Below are 26,007 nucleotides of genomic sequence, written 5' to 3'. Positions count from 1 at the left end.
AGAGACCCCCAGAAGCAAAGATTTGAGTTAAAAACGCTCGCTCCTGAAAGAATATTATATTCAATGACTTGCACCACATTTTCACGATTTCTCAAAAATAGCAGACTTACAAGCTTGTAGATCTGCTATTTTTCAATAGCTAAAGCATACCTAACATATAATACTTACAACACCAAAAAGGGGTTCCCGCCCAGAATGGGTTAAGAAGTAAGGCAGTTCAACTACAGGTTAATGCTCGGCATCAGCAGGTTTGCAGATGATGCTCTCATGTGTCCCACAGTGAGTTGATGTACAGTACAGTGGTGAGTACTTAACCACTTAGACCCCCGTATACTTCATTGACTGCAGGGTCTCCTCCCTGGGGTCTGTGTGTACTTGACCCCAGGGTCGAGTAAAGATCCTTCCCCCCACCCCCCCTCCACCAAATATCTTCACGGAAAAAATAGCCCTTCCACAGGCTCGAAATGCAGCTTGTAGATCGGCTATTTTCGCCAAATGTTTGCATAGCATGACAGGGTTCAAGTAGTTAACCCATTTTGGGCGGGAACCCCTTTTGGTGTTTTAAACTTTATGTTATAATTTAGCTATTGAACAATAGCAGATCTACAAGCTCATAGCGCGCCACCGAGTGGCGCGCTACGAGCTTGTAGGTCTGCTATTTTTGAAAAATCGTGAAAATGTTTATTTCAGAAAACTGGAGGATTTAGAAGATTTTTTTTAAATTTCGAGGTCAGGCCTTAAAGGATGATAGCAGGAGTCATAATAGGCACTACTAGCACTTCACTCTCCCTGTTCCTCGTCTTGCCATCTTTTTCTTTCCATTGATGCTAGTGCCCAAGATATGGCTATACTATGCAAGCTACATCTTGGCCACTTGATTCTTAGATTCATTTTTCTCTATCACAAATGTTAAAGGTATATTCAGTGATTTTGACTTAATTCAAATATCACTTTTTTCTGGATAATCCTCCCTACTATAGAGTGTGCTGACCATATAAGGAGTTCCTCCCTGTCCCCAGCGAGCCCCTGGGGTCAAAAAACCCTAGTTTCAGTTTTGGTGGCGGGTGGCAAAGGCTTCATCCAATCAGGATGAGAGGGGCCTTCCTCCAATCATGATCGAGTGGGGGCGGGCCTTGGTGCACATGCTGTTGGCCTGTTGCACTTCCCCCCACTGTAGAGCGTGCATGTGCACATTTTGTTACCGGGCGGACTGGGTGGTTTTCCAAATCCCCCAAATCACTGAATGCTCCTTTAAGAATATGATTTGTATAGGCTATAGCATGTTATTTACACAGATGCTACCTGGTGTCCTATAGTTTCAAATGTTCATACAATATATTTGGACCTGGCATCATTTAACAGATGCAAGTTTACCGACTGGTATACTAGTTTCTTTGAGGTCTTAGACTTACAGGGTTGCACTCTGTGATTATTTACCCTGTTTATTGCAGTGTTGTTTTTGGCAGCAAATTTAGATTTTAGCTTTAGTCATAGTCTCTTGAATAGTTTCCATTTAGTTCATAGTCACCTGGAATGTTTTAGTGTTAGTCTAGTTTTAGTCGACTAAATCTACAGTTGATTTAGTCGACTAAAATGTATTTTGGCGGGCCTTGATGCCGTCGTAATGACTGTTTTTACATATGCTGAACATAGCCGATCTACAAGCTCACAACGCGTCACAGCGCGACGCGTTGTGAGCTTGTAGATCTGCTATTTTCACCATGCAACCATGTGTAAAATTACTTATAGTGGATTATAGTATAGATAATAGATTGGAGTATAGACTTATAGTGGGACTAGTGTCCACTAGTCCCTTCCTAACATTTTAGTCTAGTTTTTATTTGTTGAAATCGTCAGTATATTTAGTCTTAGTTTTAGTCGTCATGGCATAGCTCTAGTTTTCATTTAGTTTCCATTTGGTTTTCGTCAGTGGAAAAAGGTAGTCGACGGACATTTTTCGTCTTAGGTTTAGTCGATGAAAACAACACTGGTTTATTGACTAGAGTGTTCAATGAACACTTGTAGGTCACTCTGCGATGAGAGCAGAGCGTCTGCTAAATGACTAAATGGTACATTGGGTCTTCGTCCTCATGATGCTGACCTACGCTCGCCATCCATCCATCCATCCATCTTCAACCGCTTATCCGTAGTCGGGTCGCAGGGGGCAACAGCTCCGCCAGAGTGCTCCAGACTTCCCTCTCCAGAGCAACATTAGTGACTTCCTCCTGGGGGGATTCCGAGACGTTCCAAGGCCCAGTGAGTCGATGTGTTTCCTCCAACTGCGCCTTGGTCTGCCCCGGGGTCTCCTCCCCGTGGGACGTGCCTCGAGGACCTCCCTAGGGAGACGCTCGAGAGGCATCCTAACCAGATGACCCGAACCACCGCTGCTCCTTTCTAGGCGTAGCCTGCGAACAGACTGTTACTTTAACTGTGTCTTTTTTTCTGAAGCCAAGTTCCCCAAATCATCCGTCTTCGCTGGGGATGCTGATGTTAATCACTCCAAATTCTTTGCCCTATATAGAACAGTGGTTATCAAACGTTTTCATGTCAAGGACCCCCCAAATTGACACTCATTGGCCCATGCACGGGCCCCCATTTGATAAGATATGCCAGGGACCCCCCCCCCCCCCCCCCATAAGAGAAAATGTTTACGGCTCTAGCAGTGATTCTCAACCCGTTTCATTTCAAGGACCCCCAGTTTGACAGTCTACGGACCCCCTATTTAATGGCATTATCTCTGGGACCCCCAATTTATATTGTAAAATCAATGTTAATTTAAATTAACAAGATTTACAGACCCATAAGGGTCCATTTTGGTTCCATATATACTGTCATTTAGCTGGGGACCCCCCTGGACGGGCCCCTGGAGGTCCCCCGGACCCCACTTTGAGAACCACTGCCCTTAGAACATCTCCCCAAGTATTCCAGCGTGCTGAGCTGTGTTTTCTGCGCATCGCGTTGCGATGCCGAGAACAGCTACTTTCTAACGGGAGCCAACATTCCACCGCATCGGCTCCAGCTTTCTTGGCATTCCCTGGAATGTGTTTTTGACTCTCACTCGTCTCAATAATGCTCTTCAACGTATTGTAGCAGAAGTCTTGTCCAAAACTGTTACTTTACAGGAAATGGTGGGGGAAAACGAAACTGGGTTGCAATGGATCCAATTATTGTCTAATAGCTTTTGATCATACTTTTACATTTTTATAAAACCCTCTTTTGACCTCGCAACCCTGCGGCATGTCATTCTAGGTGGAAATATGTGGTTCCAGAGACCCCCATGAAGAAGCAAATATTTGAGTTAAATTCAAAGATTTGCACCACATTTTCACGATTTCTCAAAAATAGCAGATCTACAAGCTCGTAGCGCGGCACTCGGTGCCGCGCTATGAGCTTGTAGATCTGTTATTTTTTCAATAGCTAAAGCATAACATAATGCTTAAAACACCTAGGTGGGAAAAAAAACTGAAATAGCCGATCTACAAGCTCACAACATGTTGTGATATTTTCGCTACTTTTGCGCAACGCTGTCATGATGCGACAATGTATTCAAATACTCTACCATCCTCTTAGCAACAAGTAAGAAAGCGATCACACGACGCTGGTACCAACAGGACCCACCAACGAAAGAACATTGGATGGACATTACTGAGGAACTGTATGTTATGGAAAAACTAACATTCATACTTAGACTACAAGAGGATAAGTTCTACAAAAAGTGGGAAAAGTGGGATCTCTTCTCTCAGCCTAGCGATAATGCAATAGGATTTCAATGAATGTATCTTGTAATATGAAAAATGCAGCTTTGTCTTTTGTTTTTTGTTTTTGTCTTCCTCTTTTTGTTCTTTTTTACTCTACCAACTTTCAAATATTATTCTGTGGCACTGCTGGACTCGCGGTCACGCCACGGCGTCCTATATACGGTGCTGCGGCGCCCATACTTTGAGAAACCCAGAATGGAACGCAGCGATGTCGCTCCCTTCCTTCGAGAGGCGCGCGGCGGCGGCGGCAGACCGCTTCAGTTAGCCGGGGTCACGTGTTTACTAGGGTCAGCAATTTAATCACTGGTGAAAACAGAGAGAAAACATCAAAGTGTAATTGAACTGGCTGTAAAACACCAGGGCACCCTCTCCGCTTTTATGGAAAGGGATGCGATAGGTCAAGTGAAGGCAAATAAAAGAAACCCTATAAATTAGTAACCTGGGGAAGGGTTAATGACCAAACGCTAAATGGGGAAGCGGAATGCTTTTAAAACGCAGCACTCTAAATTGCTCTCCGAAGAACAAAAAAAAAATGTGTGCGGAGCCGACAGTGGCAGAATTTAAAGTTTGTGTTTTTTTTTTTTTGTATTTTTGAATTCTGTCATAATCATTGCTTTATGGAGGGTTTGTTCAGTAAAAAGGGGTTCTTTAGTAAACAGAAGATATAGCAATTTAATCCGATCGAGAGAGAGAAGTCGTACTGGATGAGACTGGAAGTGGTGACACAAATAAATGAGCTGACAAAACTGGAACAGGAACACACACCAAACGGTGGATGATCTTTGTGGGGATTCCTCTGGGGTGCATACTTAGTTTAGACTAGTCATTGGTTAGACATAGGTTAAGGTTAGGTTTAGGTGTGCTGCCCCGTGGGAAGTTAGGTTTAGGGTGAGGGTAACTGTTTTATAGAGCTGGAGATACACCCGTTACTGAACAAACACTAGTGACTACACTATAGCAATGATTACTATCAAATATAGCGGTTTTACTTTAAAACTATACATCTTTTTCTTAGTTTTAACACAAAACAAATCACTTGCACTCCCTATAAGCCTACTATTCAAGTTATCAACCTTACACACAACTATAGAACAAAGCGGAGATCCGGGCACACTTAAAGGTTAAGGTCTTCATCAGCCCTGATGAAGACCATATAGGTGGAAACATGTCGGTTGAATAAAGTTTTCCTCCTTTTTAACCTTTAAGTGTGCCCGGATCTCCGCTTTGTTCTATAGATGTGTTATCCCGATTGATCCCAGGAGCACCTTTTTACTATTTTGTATACCTGCACACCTCCTGAGCACCTGGTTGCTTCCTTGCCTCTGCCTTACACACAACTAATTCATCCTTTTATGTCTTTATTTATAGTAGCAGGTGCTCTTACAGAATTTTATTATTTGTTCATAATGTCTCTGTCGGGTGGAAAACTCATATGTCCAACAACTGTTACTTTTCAGGATTCAAATCTAGCTAAAAGTATAGCAGATCGACGAGCTCGATCTTGCGGAGTCCATCATCGGTTCCGTGGCCTGGATCTGTTATACTTTTGATGCTTGTGTTTGTGTGACACTGTAGTATATGATCAAGTATATAAGGGTATTAGTGGAGTTAAGAGGTTTCTGCCCGACAGACGAGGATGGATCTTAAAGATGGAGTGGCACAATATTTGTATTTTTCCAGTTTTTCATGTGTCTATGGGGTGACAGTGAGTCGTTTTTATGTGCAATGGTGTATTAACTTTGTATTTAGGGTTTCTTCCTGGAGGATGAACCCTTGGCAGTCAAACGGGCCAATGAAATAAACAGTAATATAGTGACCTCACATTATCAGCCCCTCCCCTAACCCCTCCCCCTTTATCATACTACTACAGCTGTGCTTCAGTTCAGGTGGATCACCACCCATCACCACCCACCAGGCAAACCAGGCATACTTAATGAACTGGTGGGCGTGCCCACATAAAAACAACATTTTAACAAATACTGTACACTTTTTTGAAAAAATTATACCTCCTTATATAACAATAAGACCTGATGATCATGTTTTAGGGTGGAAAAAAAATCACGGCACATCTTGAATCCATTCTTTTTGCTGTTTGTATAGTATAGCAGGTGCTCTTCCAGCATAATTCATTTGGTTGCAGAGGAACGGTCGGGACGGGGCCGGGTTACTGCAGTGCTTTGAGGCTGAATTATTATTCGTTCGTCTGGAGTCAGGTGGGCTGCATGCTCTGGGATCTGAGACATACAGTGTAGTAAGAGAGAGAGGTGGTGGTGGGGGGGGGGGGGGGGTGCATGGGTGGGAGGAGGGGGTGGTGCTCCCTTCCCAGATGTTCGCAGATGTTCCAGAGGAGAGCAGATCAATGCCAGCAGCGTGCATGCTGCTGCTGCTGCGTGGAATGCAGATTCCGTGGGAAACTTGGACTGGTTCTGCTCAGGCTCGGCTCCCAATAAATTGACACGTGCATGACCTCATGCACTGTCATCAGGACATCCACCACGCTCACAGACGTCCTACCAACCTGAAGAATGTAACGTGCTGCGCTGCTGCTCTCACTCCACTTGAAGTCGTACCATGATAGAATAGGGTTTTATTGGGGGTTTGTTTCTTCAAAATTAAGATTAATCGCTGCCTTAAACAGGCCCCCTAGGACTCTTAGTTTATTGATTATCTGTTTTGTGAGAGGTGCACACCGCGTCAATGACTGGCTTCATGTGTCCCTATGCCCGTATGTCCCTATGCCCGTATGTCCCTATGTCCGTATGTCCCTATGCCCGTATGTCCCTATGCCCGTATGTCCCTATGCCCGTATGTCCCTATGCCCGTATGTCCCTATGCCCGTATGTCCCTATGTCCGTATGTCCCTATGCCCGTATGTCCCTATGTCCGTATGTCCCTATGTCCGTATGTCCCTATGCCCGTATGTCCCTATGCCCGTATGTCCCTATGCCCGTATGTCCCTATGCCCGTATGTCCCTATGCCCGTATGTCCCTATGCCCGTATGTCCCTATGCCCGTATGTCCCTATGTCCGTATGTCCCTATGCCCGTATGTCCCTATGTCCGTATGTCCCTATGCCCGTATGTCCCTATGCCCGTATGTCCCTATGTCCGTATGTCCCTATGCCCGTATGTCCCTATGTCCGTATGTCCCTATGTCCGTATGTCCCTATGCCCGTATGTCCCTATGCCCGTATGTCCCTATGCCCGTATGTCCCTATGCCCGTATGTCCCTATGCCCGTATGTCCCTATGCCCGTATGTCCCTATGCCCGTATGTCCCTATGCCCGTATGTCCCTATGTCCGTATGTCCCTATGCCCGTATGTCCCTATGCCCGTATGTCCCTATGCCCGTATGTCCCTATGCCCGTATGTCCCTATGTCCGTATGTCCCTATGCCCGTATGTCCCTATGTCCGTATGTCCCTATGCCCGTATGTCCCTATGTCCGTATGTCCCTATGCCCGTATGTCCCTATGCCCGTATGTCCCTATGTCCGTATGTCCCTATGTCCGTATGTCCCTATGTCCGTCAGTCCGTTTGGAGTAGGAACAAGCTGCGATACCGCTGCGCTGGGTGACCTAAAGTGGCGCTGTTGAGCAGTCTACAGGCTCATTCACACTGAGCACCATAACTATAACAATAGTATAACTTAACAATAAAACTGTACCGTACAGTAGGCCTACAGTACAGTAACTATCACAATAAAAGTATAGCTGCCCCGCTGGGTTCACAAGGGTGTGATTTTTTATTTATTTTTAATATATGTATCTACACCAAATCTATTTCAGCTATTTCTTGCAGAATGTTCTCACCAGAATAGTATTAGTAACGCTATATAATTCAAGTGGTTCGTATTTGGAATGCCCCCAAAAAACGATGTTGAAGTTACCATGATAGAATGTCTTTTGCCATGAAGTAAGATGAAATATTTGGAATTCAAGTCAGTGCTCTTAACCATAAATTAACCCTTACCCTAGCATCCCTATTCTGAGACATTCAGCGAACATAGCAGATCACTTGTGAGCTTGTAAATCGGCTATTTTCGACAGAGATTTGGTTTAGGGGGGAAAAGGGAGGCTTACTTTAGTTTGTCACTGACAAACTAAAGGAAACTAGGCTATGAATATGATGAATAAGACTAACAATATTGACAATTTCCTCAACAAATAAAAACTAGACTAAAATGTTAGGAAGGGACTAATGGACAAGAGATCCACTATAGAGCGTCGCAGTCCCGCCCCCTACCGGGGACCAGGAAATGATTCTCCGTTCATTTTCCTCCTAGACATTTCAGAAAGTATTTATTTAAAGACGTTTACGCCGCGGACAAAGCCAACTCGAGTTGTGACAAATCATGACAACAAACCAAATTTTTTGGGCCGAACTAATAATTAGAAAGAAGAAAAAAACGGCAGGTTACAACACTTTTTTTGTTGTTTTTCTTCTTTGTAATTATTTGTTTGGTCCAAAATATTGTTTGTGTTGTCATGAGTTGTCACGACTCGAGTTGGCTTTGTCCGCGGCGTAACCGTCTTTAAATAAATACTTTAAGAAATGTCTATGGGAAAAATGCATTGGGATTAATTTCCTGGTCCATGGTAGGGGGCGGGACTGCGACGCTCTATAAGCCGTTGCATGCTGAAAATAGTTGATCTACAAGCTCACAGATCGCCTATTTACAGCAAGTATAAAATTAGTCATTACGACGGGAGGCCCGCCAAAATACATCAACTGTATATTTAGTCGACTAAAACTAGACTAACACTGAAACATTCCAAGTGACCAAAATGTGACTAAAACTAAATGAAAACTATTCAAGAGACCATGACTAAAACTAAAATCAATAATTGCTGTCAAAATCAACGCTGCCGAGTATCCAGGGTTTATACCATGATAGAATAGTTTCTAAAATAGTACAATCAAGTATTTGTAATTCCGTTCAAGTAGTACAATCAAGTATTTGTCATATTTCAGTTCCATCTAGAAAAAAATCGTTCTGCTTGCTCTGATTCAGGATGGGGAACTTTGACGATGGAGAGGGGCAATATATTTCCACACTCACTCCAGAGGGCCACAGTGCATGTTACTGTCGTAGCAAAAATAGCCGATCTACAAGCTCAAAACAGCTTGTAGATCAGCTATTTGTGCTATATTTGAATTGAAAACCTGCATTTTTTTTTTGCCATTTTTTAATTGGAATCCTGAAAAGTAACCTTTTTAATGAATTTTAAATGCATTTAGTTATGTTAACTTTATGAACTGTTAACATAACTACATTGGACACAAAAAGACAATAACATTTTAATACTAGTCATTAAGTACTAGTCATGAAGTAGGCCTAATTAAAGCGGGTTTGGAATTGTAACAGCTGAAATCAATACTATATCAGTATTCTGATATTAACCTGCGGGCCGCATTAAGTGAAGGTGGGGGCCGCATGTGGCCCCCGGGCCGCCAGTTGCCCACCCCTGCTCTGATTAATAACTTTTATAAGATGATATTTTGAACCTATGCTAATAAATACTCCCTCTTCCATCAATAAAACAAGTCACCTCAGTTCTTCTGATGGAAGACGGGTGTGTTTGCTTTGGAATACGGAGGATTACACCATTCTTTTCACCAGACTTTGGGGGGACAAATCAGTTGATGTAAATACTCACTTTAGGGGGCAAGTAAGGCTAGCAAACGAGTTTTATAACTAATGAAATGCCTGAGGAAGATGTTTTTTGTGTGTGTTGCTGAGTAGTGTGTACGATATTTAAACCAATTGTTTGCCTAAACAAAAGTTGTAAAAATAGCTGTTTGAATTAAAGGGATAGTTCACAATTTTTTAACTTAAGTTGTATGAAATACTTGCCATTAATATAGTGGTTGCAACTGTATTAATTGATTGCCCGAGTCGGAGTCCCGTGGTGGGAGTTCTGCTCTGGTTTTGGTGAATATTAAGTAGTTCCGGTCATTTTGTGGGGGACACTGGGGTCACTTATTAAAAGTAAATTAATCCACAAAACTAACGTCATTTGTATTGTTGACCTATTTCTAAAATATTAGCGCAACCTTCGTTCAACTTTGACCCCCCTATCACATGGAACTATTTTTTGGGGCGTAGTGATATGGACAAAAAAAAAACGTGTAATAGAGGGGTCAAAAATGAACGAAGGTTGCAGTAATATTTTAGAAATAGGTCAACAATACAAATTATGTTAGTTTTGTGGATTCATTTACTTTTAATGAGTGACCCCAGTGCCCCCCCACAAAATGACCGGAACTACTTAATATTTCACCCAAACCAGAGCAGAACTCCCACCACGGGACTCGGGCAATCAATTAATACAGTTGCAACCACTATATTAATGTCAAGTGTTTCATACAGCTTAACGGACCACTTCACCACTTTCTTCATATAATAGGTCCTGACTCACTAATAATCATGATAAAATGGCATGACTTTTTTCTACTCTTTTCAGGACTAGAAAGCCTGCAGTTTCTATTAACTTGTATTCCCCATCGATGATGTCACTGGAGGACGGTTCCTAAACTGCCCACAGCCATCCTATGAGACACAGACCGAGTAGAAAAGAATTGCGCCATTTTTTCATGATTATTAGTGAGGACCTATTATATGAAGATAGGTTGAAAAGTGGTGAAGTGGTACTTTAAGTTAAAAAAATATCTGAACTATCCCTTTAAGGCATTAAAATGATAATTTTGCATTGTCACTCCTTGATTGTTTTTTTTTAACTAATGAAATAACAGCAACCTTTTTTTAACTAGTCACTGCCGTATTTAATACTTTATATAAGAAGTGATCTAACCAACATCAACCTCGACACCACCCACGGCTTAGAACAACAAACTGTAGCCTACTATTATCATAATCGGGAACAATACTGTCATCGTATTATGTTTACCATATGTTGTATCACGGCGTCGGGCCTCCTGCTTTTATGATGTGGATAACGTAATAAGACTTTTTTTGGGGGGGGGGGTTTGTTTGGTTTTGTTTTCGTTTTGCAACTTGATAAGGTGATACGATCCCCTGGTTCCCCTGGTGTGTTCTGGGCTATAGCAGACCCCAGACCTCCAGGAGTGTAGATAAGAATCAGGGGAGGACCAGAGCAGAGAGTCTGACAGAACATTCTGTCAGAGGCAGTCAGTAGTAAAACTGGAGGCACACACACACACACACACACACACACACACACACACACACACACACACACACACACACACACACACACACACACACACACACACACACACACACACACACACACACACACACACACACACACACACACACACACACACACACACACACGGCACAGCCTCTTCTCCATGGCCTACACCTGGTTAACATTTCCATATCGTTCTCTTTTTCTGCTGGCCTGCAGACCATGCATGGGTGGGGGTGTGATGTGGTGGGGTGGGGTGGGGTATGGGGACGGGTGGGTGTGAGAGTGAGGGGGGGGGGGGGGGTTCCATCTTCAGGAAGACAGGAAGCAGAGGCCAAAGTTTACCCCCCCCCCCCTCTCTCTCTCTCTTTCTCTCTCTCTCTCTCTCTCTCTCTCTTTCTATATCCCCATCTCACTGTCGATCTCTCTCTCCCTCTCGCTCTCTCCCCCCCCCCCCTCTCTCTCTCGCTCTCACTCTATACCCCCCCCCCCCCTCTCCCTCTCTCTCTCTCTCTCTCTCTATCTCTCTCTCCCCCTCTCTATTATGAAAGGTGACCTGGCACATAGCAGCAGGAGATGCTGAAGGAAGGGATATAAGCAGGAGAGGACAGACAGGCAAGCAGACAGGGAGACAGAAAGAGAGACAGAAAGAGAGACAGACAGACAGACAGACAGACAGACAGACAGACAGACAGACAGACAGACAGACAGACAGACAGACAGACAGACAGACAGACAGACAGACAGACAGACATGCAGGTAAGTCAGAAAGGGTTTTATGAGACTGACTTGCTAGAAAACAGCCTCCTTTGTGAAGCTCCTGTTTTATTTCCACTGAGACACACCTCATGAACACCTCATTATAAAGCCGCATGCGTTTGTATCTGCGCGTTGTTGTGCGTGTGCTTGTGTGCGCGCCACGGCTGCACGTACTTGACCTAACGCTTAACAGATAGACATGTCAGGTGTGTATAAGTGAAGTCACCTAAAGTTCAGAAACCTGCCTAATGCTATACTGACATCATCGGTGAAGGTTTGATCATTTCAAACACAAGATTTCAAACTTCTTTTTCAATTAATGCTCGAATGATAGCTTTTAATTAGATTAAGCATGTTTACTTTCCAGAAAGAGGAAGGCTGTAGTAGTTTCTATTGGCTTGAAATCCACATCAATGATGTCATAGGTAGGCTTTGAATCCCCATCAATGATGTCATAGGTAGGCTTTAAATCCCCATCAATGATGTCATTGATGTCATAGGTAGGCTTTAAATACACATCAATGATGTCATATAGGTAGGCTTTAAATCCACATCAATGATGTCATAGGTAGGCTTTAAATCTCCATCAATGATGTCAATGATGTCATAGGTAGGCTTTAAATCCACATCAATGATGTCATAGGTAGGCTTTAAATCCACATCAATGATGTCATAGGTTGGACTTTAAATCTCCATCAATGATGTCATAGGTAGGCTTTAAATCCACATCAATGATGTCATAGGTAGGCTTTAAATCCCCATCAATGATGTCATTGGTAGGCTTTAAATCCCCATCAATGATGTCCTTGGTAGACAGGTTACTGCCTGAACAGTCCATAGTCCATCAATGAGACACAGGATGGATGGATTAGTTTTTACGTCCTGATCCAGGACAGGTTTCAGACGCGCCTCCTCAAGAGGCTCAGATCAGAACCCATTTGGTTTGGCTTTAGGAACCCGTTACGACCGAATTAGCATTAGCTTTAGATTAGAGAGGACAAATCATATGAAGAGAAGACGAGGTTGAAAATGGCTGAAGTGCTCCTTTAAAGGGATATTTCACTTTCCAAAAAGGTTTTGGTCATTTTATCGTGTACTCGGGTTCATGTGAAGAACACCCCAGACAGTTTTTAAGTTGCTTGATTCAGTATTTCGCTATTTGAGATTCATTCAGCTGCCCCGCCCCCTTCCTATACAAACCCATTGTAACTTCAAACTCCATTTTAAAGGAGCATTCAGTGATTTGGGTGATTTGGAAAAAAACCCGGTCCACCCGGTAACAAGATGTGCGTGCATATGCACACGCTCTACAGTGGGGGAAGTACAACAGACCAACAGCACTCGCACCAATGCCAGCCACACTCGATCATGATTGGAGGAAGGCACCTCTCATCCTGATTGGATGAAAGCTTTGCCACCCAAAGCCCAAACCGAAACTAGGGTATTTTGACCCCAGGGGCTCACTGGGGACAGGGAGGAACTCCTTATATGGTCAGCACACTTTATAGTAGGGAGGATTATCCAAAAAATAAGAAGAAATAAGTGATAGTTGAATTAAGTGAAATCACTGAATGTACCTTTAACCATGATAGATGCATCAAAAACAACTATCTTTTTTCTGGTGACTGACATTGTCCTGATGATACGTGAGGGGGGGTTTTCATTTATTTTTAATATCATTTTTTGATTATTTAGTCTTCCAGGTTCTCTAGGAGTTCCACATTCCTTTCCAAAAACAATTATTAAAAATAAATGAAAACAGTAATTATTAATAATATTATGTCCTAATATGCTCCCTCACATTAGGACAGTATCAGTCACCAGAAAAAAAGGACGGGTGTTTTTAACGAATCTATCATGGTTAAAATGGAGTTTGATGTTACAATGGGTTTGTATGGGAAGGGGGCGGGGCAGCTAAAATGAATATAAAATATGTAAATACTGAATCGAGCAACTTGTGGACCAAGTCAAATAAGTATTTCAGGTTTAAGTAGTTCAATGCAGTGACCACATGTGTATATTGTTTGGGCTGATACCATTATCCCATTTTGAGCGGGAACCCCTTTTGGTGGTTACATACATTATGTTATAATTTAGCTATTGAAAAATAGCAGATCTACAAGCTCATAGCGCGGCACCGAGTGCCGCGCTATGAACTTGTAGGTCTGCTATTTTTGAAAAATCGTTAAAATGTGCCTCAAATCTTTCAGATTTTTTAAAATTTCAACGTCAGGCCTGAATGGCTTATACACCTACTGCCTGTGTCTGTGCTTTTTAACTCACATACGCATGTTTTATGTCACGTATATACACGTATAATGCGTATGTTTTATTTCCTTCATGGACCCCGATCGAGGACGATGTGCGGTGCGGTCGCCATGCAGGATGTCGGGTCGGCTAATCTGTTTTAATAGACGATAAATAATGGTTGTTGATTGTTAAGTGCACGCTATAGTGGAATCACGTGTTATTAATAAACGATAAACAATCATAGTTGTGAGTATATACACAACCAGCGGAATCATGTGTGATTGCATCCAACACAATATGGTAACCATCAACACATGCATGACCTCTGACATCACTTCCCTCATCCTTTGGTTTAACACATACTCAGAGAACTGACTTTTTGACAGGCTGCAAAGATCCTTTTTTTTCTGTTCTGGGTTTTTCTTTTAGTAGGTGCTTTATCTTGAACCCAATCAAATCCGGTAAAGCATCTGTGTCATTTTTTATTGTATCTATATGAAGAAGACGAACTTTGCTGTGTGTCTTCCCCCTTCATCTCTCCCCGTGTACTGTCAAGCTACTGTATATCTATCAATAAAGGCAAAATAGCCCAACAAATATCTTAAAAAATAAAAAATAAAAATAGCCTTTTGTAAAAAAATAAATAAAGAAGTCAGTGTTTCTCAAAAATAGCACAATATACAAGCTGCTGCATGCTTGTACATCTGCTAGCTATGTGTGTCCCTGGGTCCGTCCCTGGGTCCCTGGCTGTGTCCGAGCACGAAAATAGGTTGGTTTTCACTGTCACTGTTGTGCAGCCTAACACACACACACACACACACACACACACACACACACACACACACACACACACACACACACACACACACACGGTTCAAGTCATGGCTACTATTAACTGTATATATGATGATTTCAGGTGTGACAGTACAGTACAGTACAGTACAGTACAGTACAGTACAGTACAGTACAGTACAGTACAGTACAGTACAGTACAGTACAGTACAGGGACCCCCTGCGCTCCAAATTGCAACAGCAAAGTAAAATGAATGAAGCAAATAGAAGACGGACAAAGCACAATCCCATACTTGGCAGAAGTGTTTTATACGCCTTCAGAGACTGACAGCATGTTGTTCAGGCTTACTGGGAACCAGTTAAGACCAGTATATTCGACCACAGACTCGCTCCAGACTTATGGCGTAACGGTTCGTTGTCACACTATAGTCGCTGTTTCATATATAGACTCGACTCAATGTCACTTAACGCCGCAGGACATTCTGCAACGCTTTAACCAGACCAGGTGTGTGTTTTGTTTCCCATATGCGTTTTCTCGACTCGAACCGTCAAGGCTGAAAAAAAACTGAAACGAGAGTCAAAGTTAATTCGCAGACTTGACTGCACCGTGTCGAGATACGGTTACTTCCATACGGATATGTTTTCGTTGCAACCGAACGAAACCTTTAAGTGTTGCTATGCGCGCTCGGGTCGAACGTTTGGCGAAAACATCACAATATACCGCATGACGGCGCGTTGTTTGTGAACTTGTAGATTAGCTGTTTTCGCCAAAGAGGTTTGGTAAAGAGGGAAAGACGTAGGGGGGGGGGGGGGGGGGGGGGGGTGTAAGGGGGAGCTGGGACTTTTCAAAACTCCATTGACCCAGTTTTGTTTTGAAAATATCTGGTGCTGCATTTGAGTCCTCACACACACGATGCCAACAAAACACCAGTGCATATGGATGTACATATACTGTAAACACTCCCAGAAAGCCTTCTAGCTGCGTCCGTCCAGTGGTGGAAAGTAACTAAAGTATATTTACTCAACGTATACTTTACTGTAGTTAAGTGGTGCTTTACTTCAGTATTTCCATTCGTTGATACTTTAATTGATACTTCTACTCCACTACAACTCACAGAATATTGTATTTATTTTTTTACTCCCTTGCATTTATTTGACAGATTTAGCTACTGGTTACATTGCAGATTTAGATGTATTAATACAAACCATATACAATAACCACTTAAGCGGTACTTTGTCCTTCGACTATTGGAAAGTTTCAACGTACAGTTTATTTATTTGTGAATATTATACTGGGTAGACTGACTTCTTGGTTTACCTAGGATTCTCGACTACTGTTTCTATATGCAAGCTTGTAGATTGGCTATTCTTTTTTTAAAGACCTTATAACAGAATATATTCTTTTATTTCACTTCTTCCTCCACTGCCTGTTTCTGGTCGGATCACTCGGTGCCGGTCAAACTCATCCGTGACGTTGTGTTGTATTTGTGTTTACAAGACGTCGGGGTATTGAGACAAGGGTTGTGTAAACCAGGTCCTCTTATGGTCATCGTTCTCACGGCCTCACCGTAGCTTTGGAACTGGAAGACTCTGCCGTTTGGACCAGAGCTGGAAGACGTTAGTATAGGACTGAGGCCGATTTATTAAAAAAAAAAAAAAGTCTTCTAAATCCTGAAGGTTTTCTGAAAAACCTATGTTTCTATATGACAGTGGTGCTCAACCTTTTCCATGATGTCAAGGACTCCCAGAATTACATATGCATTTGGCCGCCTATACCCCCCATCTGAAAATATGTAGTTCCGGGGATCCCCCCAGAAGCAAAGATTTGAGTTAAAAACGTTCGCCATGAAAGAAAGAATATATATTCAAAGATTTGCGCCACATTTTCACAATCTTTCAAGAATAGCAGATCTACAAGCTCATAGCGCGGCACCGAGTGCCGCACGTGTTATTCGAACATGGTGCTAAATATGTTTTTTTGTTTTACAACATTTTATAGCGATTTTTTTTATTTATTATTTACTATAGTCCTACTAGACCCCAGGAAATTACATCTGGCCACAAAAGATCACTGAATGTGAAGGGGGTGACAAACTGACATGTTGAGCCATACAACACAGTATGGCAGCCCTCTATAGTACCCCCCTTCACAATCAGTAGATCCTGTGATCTTTTGTAGCCAGATGTAATTTCCTGGGGTCTAGTAGGACTGTAGGACTATAGTAAATAATAAATATCGCTATAACATTTTGTAAAAAAAATACATATTTAGCCCCATGTTCGAATGCCCCCGCCACCCTGTCAAAAGTTGTCCTCCGTAAAATGAGACCAAGAGGACCCTCAACGGGTGTCCATTTGGTTTAGTTTTACACTCTCAAGAGTTGCATTATTGTTGAACATCTGCATTACATAATTTACAAGAAGTCTACGCAATTAGAGAATGTAGAAGAATTGTGGTTTTGATCAACGTTTGCCTGTTATCTCTCCTAATGGTGCCAACATCAATACAGCATGGAACTGTGGACAACATCTTCTCCATCGATAACTAGACTATAGTATGTCATTAAACGGTGGTCCGTGGCTCAAATGCTGAATAAATAATGGATCTTGATGTGAAAAGGGTTGAAAACGATTGTTCTAGATTCTATCATAAGCTTCTATAGATATGCATTCCACGAGGTTCTATAGATCTGCATTACTTCTAACAGCTGGTTGGCTTCAGTTCTCACGCACGCACGCACGCACGCACGCACGCACGCACGCACGCACGCACGCACGCACGCACGCACGCACACAGGTATTTTCTTCACTAGAAATACACAACAGGCTCCATTCTCTGAACATTCTGTTTCATGAATCAATGATCGGATGTTTCATAAACTCCATCAAAACCGCACGCACGCACGCACGCACGCACGCACGCACGCACGCACGCACGCACGCACGCACGAACGCACGCACGCACGCACGCACGCACGCACGCACACATTGTGTTGTGAGCTTGTAGATGAGTTATTTTCAACTAAGAGATTTGGTGTCAAGGGGAAAATAAAGGACGGGGCCAAGATTATTTTATTTTACGCGCAGCAACCTTTTCCTTTTTGATGAGAAAGGCTGTTCAGATCAAAGCCATGCACGGTGATGACAGTGCTGTGTTTTAACACATGCATAAATACATAAAGATTCTCTCTTAAATCTGCAATCTGCATGGATTCCCAGCTGTATAGTAGCCAGGACTTGAACCGTGTGTGTGTGTGTGTGTGTGTGTGTGTGTGTGTGTGTGTGTGTGTGTGTGTGTGTGTGTGTGTGTGTGTGTGTGTGTGTGTGTGTGTGTGTGTGTGTGTGTGTGTGTGTGTGTGTTTGTGTGCGTGTGTACGTGTGTGTGTGTGTGTGTGTGTGTGTGTGTGTGTGTGTGTGTACGTGTGTGTGTGTGTGTGTGTGTGTGCGTGTGTACGTGTGTGTGTACGTGTGTGTGTGTGTGTGTGTGTGTGTGTGTGTGTGTGTGTGTGTTTTTGCAGGGGAGAGATATTACGCATTATGAGGTTCAGGCAGTGCTACTTGACACCAGGGTCGAAATGTCTCAATGGAATATACTGTAGAGTGTATGTGTGTGTGTGTGTGTGTGTGTGGGGGGGGTCTACCTCGAACCACTAGCTCACAACATGTCGCATGTTCGCTTGTAGATCTGCTATTTTCTAAACTGTTACACAAATTGTGAAGCATGATAGTATAGGGCAGGCTACTGTAAGTATATTCTGATGGCAATAATTTTCTCCTTTTACTGAAGTCGAATTTTGAACGTTTACTTCCTGAGTCTACATATACATACACCACTTCAGAGTTATGTCACATATAGAGAGTCACCGCTTGTGTTTGGGTCCATCCATATTAATGTTGGTGATGTTTCCACCATCACAAGATGACCCACGTGCACATTAACTTCCCTCTGTATTCTAAGCACGCACGCACGCTCGCACGCACACACACACACACACACACACACACACACACACACACACACACACACACACACACACACACACACACACACACACACACACACACACACACACACACACACACACATCATAGCACTGTTTCCGTGGATTAGACAGCTCCAGTGGATTAGAACCCATGATCGGGTCGAGGACGCATTTTTATTGGTCGAGAGGAAAATATACCCTTTTCTGTTTCCTACATTCCTATCCATCAATTAGAAACAGTGTTTCATAAAGATCCACAAGCTTGTGGATCTGCTATTTTCACTATTTGGATCCTGCATGCGGCAAAACTCAATTCTATAAGTTTAATTTCTCCTTTGGGGTCTCCTTTGAGTTATATAAAACGTTTGGGCATTTCAGAACAACATCAGAACAACACATGGTTCTGGAGGAGTGCCGCCGGGTCGTGTTTTGTTTCCGTCATATCACACACCAAAATCTCTTCGCCCCCCAAATCTATACAAGCTCATCGGCTTGTGTTAGATCTGCTATACTTTTGGCTCCGATGTTAACCTCCTTCCAGAATAATGGATGCTGAGTGCACAGGGGAGGCTCGAGTGGTTTACAACACATTCCCTCGTGGGTTTTATTCTAACCATTCTTTCTGGTTCTGGTGTGTTGTGATGTTTGCAGATAGAAAGCATCACGGACGGTATGGGTTGAGCAACACCATCCCAGCAAGGGGAGTGGGGGGATGGGGGGTGGGGGGAAGAGGGGGACCACACATTATAACACAAGCCTGTTGACGCCTGAGGCTTTGGCTGAGACCCCAACACCGTCCCGTTTCAAACCCCCCCTTCCCCCCCACCCTAGGGGGCTGTGAGTCCCTGCAGTGTGACGACTCTCCTCCATATCCATTCATCTGGCTGCAACATTTGAAACAACAACAAATGCTCCTCGAGCTTCTCTTCCTCCGGGGAGACATCTTGTATTTAATGATGCTGTCTTAAATGGCTCTGTCACTGCACTTGCCAAGGCGATACATTTCAATGAGAGAGTGAGAGAGAGGGGGAGGGGGGGGGGGGCGGTGCAAGCTCTGTACAAATCCTCTGCCTCTAAACTCCCGTGGTGGTGGTGTGTGTATTATATACACACACACACAAATGGTCCATTTGATGACACATGGGACCTTAATATACACTGTAAAATCATCTGTGTGAATTTACCTCTGATATAGTGTTCCATGATGCGTTATGGACCTTTAACACATTTAATGACGTATATTTACGTCCTATCCAATCCAACGCTTTTGTGCCCTATATGGTCATCAGTAACGTCGATATAGGCATACGCACAAGATGCACTGTGCATAGGGCAACACACCGAGGGGGGGGGGGGGGGGGTAAACAAACTGTGCCAAGAGGTGCCAAGCCGATCCTCACAATAATAATTTTCTCCGCGTTAATAAGGAGCGTCCGTGTGTGCGTCCTCGTCGTGGTTGCATGCGTGCTGCTCAGGGCTGAAGCAGTCCCTCTTCCCTGCCCCGCTCTAGCAGTTAGTTCAAGGTGTTACTTGGCACCGATATTATTAGGACAAATCAAAGTTATCAAACGGCGAAAGTAGACGATCTGCATGAGGAAACGCAGCGCTCTCGTGGGGGGGGGGGGGGGGGGGGTCGGGCGGCAGCAGCACAAACATAATGCGTATAGGGCTGCAGTGGCGTTTCCAGGAATTACATTTTGGGCAGGCAAGATGTGTTAATTATCGTCTCCACGCGCACAATCGTAGCACTAAAGGTTTTCAAAGAGTTTATACCTGCCAGACGAGTAGGATACAAAGGCTAATCAGCAACCGCAACGGCCAGCAACCGCAACGACCCCCACATGGTAACTCTGTCATTTCTCTACCTTTTCGGACGCGGGCGGCTCGCGGGAACCGGGCCGGCACCCTGTGTGTGTTCCTGTGGGTCTGACCCCCCCCCCCCCCCCCCCCCGGGACCCCCACACGGAGTTGCACCACTCACTTCACACAGGTATGATTTATTTCTCATTGTATGGATTTTGGCCAGGCAGAAATGGATATGGACAGGCGGACACCTGTCCTCGCCTTATTGTAGATACGCCTCTGGCGTTTATGTTTATGTTTATTTATTTGATTATGGACATAACAATTGCATTGCTCATTGCACAGTTGTACAAATTGTACATGCATCGTTTACAGTGTGTTAGCACATGTGCTAGTTTTCACCACTTGTCCACAGGAGACTTTTCTAAAAAATACAGTGACACTAGTTTAAAAAACACCCAATCAAATACAAAACATTATACATTCTAATAATATTTACAGCAAAATTACAATACCCATTACATAATCTCCAATACACAAGTAAACATAATCACTCTAGTAACCAGTCAAGCTATGTGAACACAGTTGATTTGATTTCAACCATAGTTTGAGTCCTCTGTAGAACACGTTACCATCCGTCTCTAGTTTTAGAACCGTAGGCAAAGAGTTCCATAGGTTTTGCTCCCTTTACTGAGAAGGCAGACTGTCCGAATGAGTTGTTACACCTGGGAACATTACAGTTACCACTTGTTGAGGCTTGTGTGGTTGCTCTACCAGAGCTCGGAAGTCTATCAACCAGTCCAGAGAACAGAGGTGAAACATGACCATGCATGTAAACATTTAAAAACCAATTCGATAGTAGAAAAAAACACAAAATGTTCAAACGTAAAAAGGTTGTGTTTTTTTAAGATACAGTTGGGTGCCACCGATATTGTCCCTTATCATTTGACCCATTTAGGCGTGACCTGAAAATTTTAAAAAATCCTCCAGTTTTCTGAAATAAATATTTTCACGATTTTTCAAAAATAGCAGACCTACAAGCTCGTAGCGCGCCACTCGGTGGCGCGCTATGAGCTTGTAGATCTGCTATTTTTCAATAGCTAAATTATAACAATGTTTAAAACACCAAAAGGGGTTCCCGCCCAAAATGGGTTAACTGTCCTTTTGCGCAGATCACGCAAACCTCAGCAAAAAGAAAAGGACAATATCGATGGCCTCCAACTGTACCACAAAGGTGCCATCTCATCGGTTTTTGGTTTGGTTTTCGGTTGCCGTAGGGCAACCAAATGATCAGTGACAGCACTGGTCTTTATAGTGGTTTGTGATATAGGTTGCGCTCGTGAACATAACTAGCAAAACAAAGCGTGTTGCCGGAACCAAGATGGCTGCTCCTATAATCCTTTAATAGCCACGATCTTCGGTTATTAAAGATCGTGTTAAACGTCGATGTTAGGGGCTCATTAAAAAAAAGCAGCAGTTACAATATTAACGCTTCTGATGACTTTTCAAGTTACGACAGGGCGACAGATTGGTAACGGACGATTTTTACTTTGGGTTAATTCGGGGTGAATTTCTGGGTTTTCAAAATAAAAGGCCTGTGCATCCTGTTGACAGTGAAGCGACAGCGCCGGAGTTCTAGTCTGGGTTCCAGGCTGAGTCGCTGTGCTCATGGGTTCCGTGGAGTTGTTTTGTCGCGTCGCTACTCAGTCTGGCCAGCAGGAGGCAGCAGACTCGCATTTCATAACGCCACCTGTTACCGTATGTAGCCACGTTGTTGCTGATACGTCATCAGCCAGCGCCACTCTGTCCATGCACTGTTGGAAAAAATTGCGCCAGATCGAGACTAAACCTACGGTAAAAAGTAAACATTAATTATATAGACCACTGTCAGATTCAGTAGTACAAGAAAAGTGGCGGCTGTGTGGGGTGAGTTTAGAGAATGATAAGGGGACGTTGCAGGACAACAGCAGTAGCTGTGTGGGGTGAGTTTAGTGAATGATAAGGGGACGTCGCAGCGCAACAGCAGTAGCTGTGTGGGGTGAGTTTAGTGAATGATAAGGAGACGTCGCAGGACAACAGCAGTAGCTGTGTGGGGTGAGTTTAGTGAATGATAAGGGGACGTCGCAGGACAACAGCATGCTGTGTGGGGTGAGTTTAGTGAATGATAAGGGGACGTTGCAGCGCAACAGCAGTAGCTGTGTGGGGTGAGTTTAGTGAATGATAAGGGGACGTCGCAGGACAACAGCAGTAGCTGTGTGGGGTGAGTTTAGTGAATGATAAGGGGACGGCTGTGTGGGGTGAGTTTAGTGAATGATAAGGGGACGTCGCAGGACAACAGCAGTAGCTGTGTGGGGTGAGTTTAGTGAATGATAAGGGGACGTCGCAGGACAACAGCAGTAGCTGTGTGGGGTGAGTTTAGTGAATGATAAGGGGACGTCGCAGGACAACAGCAGTAGCTGTGTGGGGTGAGTTTAGTGAACGATAAGGGGACATTGCAGGGCAACAGCAGTAGCTGTGTGGGGTGAGTTTAGTGAATGATAAGGGGACGTTGCAGGACAACAGCAGTAGCTGTGTACTGTGGGGTGAGTTTAGTGAATGATAAGGGGACGTTGCAGGACAACAGCAGTAGCTGTGTACTGTGGGGTGAGTTTAGTGAATGATAAGGGGACATTGCAGGGCAACAGCAGTAGCTGTGTACTGTGGGGTGAGTTTAGTGAATGATAAGGAGACGTTGCAGGACAACAGCACTAGCGCATTGATACGACATCAAACTGGTGTTTTGTTTTTTTTCCCCAACCCGCACCACAGACCAATCAGAAGCCACGGGTCCATTTCACCCTTTTGCATGTCCCGCCTACTTTGGAGATAGGAGCCTATATCCAGACTGAGTAACGAGTGACCAAACAAATCCACGGAACACAGCGACTCAGGCTGGAACCATAATACCAGTTCAATGGTGGCATGCAGTTTTGTGTTAAGGGTCCATTTGGGTCCATGTTGAAACACTCTCAGAGTTAAATTGATTGATTAATTCAAAACTTCTTTATCAACCATGATTGTTAACAGTCAAGGTTATGCTAAAAGGATAACACAAAAAGGCCCCATTGGGACTTGTTTCCATTGTGGTCCATACTGTAATTCTGAGGGTGTAAGGGTATAGCCTACATTTGATACCAAATGGTCCCATAATGGTCCATTTGGTTCCATTTGTGTAAACTCTTGGCGTTATACAAATTAGATACATTTGTTAATGAATTTATCAAACAATCATTTCATAAATGACCTGTTTGAGCAAATCTGCAGAGTTGCAGACAATTTATTTAATCCCGGGTGTGAGTGCATGTGTGTGTGTGTGCGTGTGTGCGTGCGTGTGTGTGCGTGTGTGTGCGTGTGTGTGTGTATAGGCCTATGTATATATATATATATATATATATATATATATATATATATATATATATATTAATTATTATTGTTATTTTATAAACACTTTTCAGACCTTTATATTGTTGCATGTGAAGCAAATTGCTTTGCATTTTATGAATGTACTTTGGCAGCAGCCGCCATGCAGGTCTTGGCTGACGCCATATCGTTGTCGTTACTCAATCACACACAAATCTACTGTAGAGCAGGCCCTGCATGCATGCGCTGTAATTGGTTCCATTAAAGCCCATTCCATTATTTACTTTAATAAGATTGAATTTAATTCTGTTTTGCCAAGATCAGATATTTTTATTGGTCTGGGTTCATGTGATTTGCCTCTCTTTCCCTCGCATGTTTAGATTCCATTTAGCTTTGTTTTGATGAATTTATTAGAAGATGAGCGCACTTGACTGACTACATTACAGAGACGTGTACACTTTATAATCAAACTATAAGTTATGTTGTCAAAGTGTGACGGTTTCTTGTTGAAAACGCCGTCATAATAACACGGATATATTCAATAAACATATTAATGAATCCCAACAATAAATGTAACACTATTGCAGTTCCTCTAGTGAAATACTACGCAATAGCTATTGTATTGTACGCTTGCTTGTGATTTTGACCTTTTATGACATTGTTTCTCTCTCTTTGCATCCACATTCCGTTTCAACTTCTGCGCATTAAACTCAGTTTTCCACCCCCCTCCCATATAAACCTCTCTGCATGGTCTCTACATCGTCATGAATAATATGAAAGCCTTTTTAGTTTATCACAAATAGCGTTTTTATATAGTGCCACAGACAGACTGACTCAATAACATTCGCGGAGAGGAGATGAGGAGGAGAATGCCAATCCGTCGTCGAGCTGCAAAAAGACACACTGCTTGAATTATGGCTGTGCCAATGTTCTGTACGCCCGTAGATCATCCTAGTAATATATATGGCTACTGTACAGTTGCACAACAGCCAGTGCTTCGTTTTTATTTTAAAGAAATGTGCATGCGTGTGCAGAACACGCGATACAAAATGAATAAGATGCCCTGACTTATGCCTATATACTTATTTGTTTTAAAATGGGTTTTTTTCTCTCCCCCGAATTTGATCTGGAGTGCATGGTCAAAAACATGCACCACGAAATTAATTTCTATATAGGGCTTAGGGCTGACCACACTGTGTGTGTGTGTGTGTGTGTGTGTGTGTGTGTGTGTGTGTGTGTGTGTGTGTGTGTGTGTGTGTGTGTGTGTGTGTGTGTGTGTGTGTGTGTGTGTGTGTGTGTGTGTGCGCGCGCGCGCGCGCGCCAGGCCGTCGTCAGCACCTGCGCTAGGGCGGCTATACCATAATGTGGGTTATTGGCCCTATATATATACATTTAATATTACATGAATTAAGTAATTAATTAAGTAATTGGTTTGACAACTCCTGCAGATAATTTTCATTGATGGGCGGCTTTGTTATTATTCGGACTGATAAACTATGGCTATATTATATATAGGCTGCATGAGGTCAGATAATTGGAGTCTAAAATGATATAATAATAATAACAATATAGGCTACTCATGGAGGCAGATATATATAAATAGCACATTTGCCACTTGTATTGAACACTGCAATTTAACTACAAACCTAATTATCGCTTTATGAAGCACTTGACTCCATTGAACACAACGGTGACATGCTGTTCGATATATTCGGGATTGTATTTGTCCAATTGAGACAATTGAGTCATTTACAAATCTAGACATGAATTTTGTCTAAATTGTCATTTAAGACATGCCTCTCAAAAATGGCCTCGAACCCTGCAGTGATGCCATGCACGACCATGCACGTAAAATAGTGCAAAATCAAATAAAACGCAAACTATATGCAACTGCTGCAAATAAACTATATCTACATCAAAACCAGAGTATCTGTCTATATACACAACATTCCAATCTAAATAATATTCTTTCATATACGAATATTATTTTCTTCATAAAGAATGATCATTTAAAGTTTTTGCTTGTGCATGGTCAAACAAAAACAGTAGCCTAATATCCTTTGGCATTGTGTGGTGCAAACAAAAACAAA

At 43.0% G+C, this 26,007-nt stretch overlaps 1 protein-coding gene across 1 annotated transcript in view; it reads right to left on the bottom strand.

Annotated features, from left to right (window-relative positions):
• Window positions 1–26,007, bottom strand: part of LOC306924061 (homeobox protein aristaless-like 4) — a gene marked incomplete at both ends in the record, with an annotated part of 127,906 nt that overhangs the window by 41,936 nt on the left and 59,963 nt on the right. The gene's annotated exons all lie outside the window — the stretch shown is intronic.

The sequence above is a fragment of the Electrona antarctica genome, assembly GCF_951216825.1.
Source record: "Electrona antarctica genome assembly, chromosome: 5".
Classification (NCBI taxonomy): domain Eukaryota; kingdom Metazoa; phylum Chordata; class Actinopteri; order Myctophiformes; family Myctophidae; genus Electrona; species Electrona antarctica.
The sequence above is the reverse complement of the archived record's forward strand: the minus strand, read 5'-3'. Positions and strand labels throughout refer to the sequence as shown.